This window comes from Cynara cardunculus, unplaced genomic scaffold (genome assembly GCF_001531365.2).
Source record: "Cynara cardunculus var. scolymus isolate 2C unplaced genomic scaffold, CcrdV1 Un_Scaffold_788, whole genome shotgun sequence".
Taxonomy (NCBI): Eukaryota; Viridiplantae; Streptophyta; class Magnoliopsida; order Asterales; family Asteraceae; genus Cynara; species Cynara cardunculus.
The window spans coordinates 109,435-111,731 of record NW_020200620.1 but is presented as its reverse complement, the minus strand read 5'-3'; positions in this window follow the sequence as shown (position 1 = coordinate 111,731).

Below are 2,297 nucleotides of genomic sequence, written 5' to 3'. Positions count from 1 at the left end.
AAAAATATGCAGATCAGAAAGGAAGGAGAACTTGTAACACTGGAAGCAATCAAAAGATTCATCAGAAGTCAAGTCAAGCTGTCTATGATTATCGATGTTCAAATGGGTCTTGAGGATAGCCAGAAAATTATCAATCTCAAAAGACCTAATCAAGAGCTTGAAGACATTGATGGTTACCTAGTATACATGGTTCTTGAAAATCCTGAGTTCGGAGTCATTTACTTTTCTCAACTTCAGATGAAAAAGTTTATGAGATTCAGTGAACTAAATAAATAATCTGATGGTACGATCAGGTTGGTGAAGAGGGCATTAGACTCAAAGCTGATAAATAATGAAAAGGCTGTGGAATCCGAGTGAATGAATGTCAAAGAAAGATATCTGCTTGTCAACGCTATCAATCTGCTCGAGAAGAAAATTCAATACCGAAATGCTCTGAGAAGGTTTGAGAAGATTCTTGGACTGCGCAAAACGAAATTTACAAGAGTCCAAACTTGAATCCAAAGGGGGAGAATGTTGGGTTCAAGATTAGAGCTAAAGTGTTGTATTCAAGTTTCTCCATTTACTTAGCTTAATTGTAATTAGTTTAGTTTTATTTCCTTAGTATAAATAGTCTTTTCTTCGTAATTGTAATTACACAATTGATTACATCATTAATCAGAAAAGGGTGATTTGACAGCAAAGTAATTCTCTCTCTCCAATTTATCTTACATTCATCTTTGTTCTTGAGAGTTAATGAAGATTACTTCAAGATTCGTATGAAATCTCGACTTTTCAGCAAATCTCAGATTTTGAGCAGCTGATAATCTTGGAACGTGCCAAGAATGATAAAGAGAAGAAAGACATCACAAAAGAATGTCAGAGCCAAATTCAGAAATTGTCTGACAACATTGCTCTAAAGTAAAAGGCTTTAGATGAAAAAAAGAAGCAATTTGCTCTTGAGAAAAGAAATACTACAAAGAAACATACAGCTATTGCTAAAGAGCTTGCTGAAAAGAAAAAATGGCTTGACATCTCTTCTGAGAATGAGAAGAGCAGCTCAGATGAAGAGAGAAGAGAGTTTAATAATCAGAAGAAGAAGTTTGGAATACTAAAGATGGAGTTAGAAGGTAAACTCCTGGATACCACAAAGAAATTGTCTGATCTGAAGACATACTTTGAAACTGAATTGAAGTTGAGAACATAACTAAAAAATAAGTATGATTTAGTTACCGTGGAAAGAGACCAGTTTGTACAGAAAGTCAAAGACTTTTCTTATGCTCAAAGCTCAATTGGTTCTCCTTCCCAGTGTAAAACCAGCTTCTATGACTGTTCCAAATCGAACAGTTATTCAAGCAGCCGTAAATCTATTGTTTGTAAGAACTATTCTCGTTCTTCTAATCAGTACTATCAAGGGTATATCATTGGATCACCCAATTATTCTTCTAAGGTTAAAAGCATCTAGGTCACTAAATCTGAATCTGTTTCATCCTATACCCCTGTTGTTACTAATCATATTCCTTGTTTTGTAAGATCTGCTACTGATTTGATTCATCTTAGCAAGATAAGAATCATGTGCTCCACATGCAAAACAATAGATTTTGTGAACAAGAAGACATACAACAGATGGAGTGCAGACAACAGATATCAGAAAGATTGGAAAGGTAAGAACATGTATGATTACAATAACTGGTATGGATCATATTATGTATATAATCATCCTGTTAAAAGTGCTAAAAAGAAAACATCTAATAGAAATAGATGGTTTTTGGAAGTTACAACATCCCACAACCTGACACTAACAAAGAAGGACCCAAGTTTGTTTGGGTACCAAAATCTGTTTGATTTCATTTTGTAGGTGCGTCACAACTATACTGATCAGAATTTCATCCAATGATGCACAAATTCAGGAGGAGTTATACAATGTCAAAACAAACGCTTCTGAACAACACAGTTCAGGACCCATGCTTTACCGAGTGTGGTTTCTAAACACTTAGTTTAGGACTGGTCGGTTATATCTCACACCTTTAGACTTAATGAAATTGGGCCACAAAGCAAGTATGGCCCAATGTCGTATTTCCAAGTAATAAAGTGGTACAAGCACCGGAATATCGTCCACAGAGATTGTAGCCAAAGTTATATTAGAGTCCAATGAAAGAGATGATTTCAGATGATGATTTTGAAGACTTTTGTTTGATTGTAAGGTGATTCAAAACAGAATACAGATTATATAAAAGATGCAAGGGTGTAAGACTTAAGGTGAGACCCAAACACAAATTCCAGTAGCGAATGCTGTAAGAATGCTACAGCAAGCAGTGTTT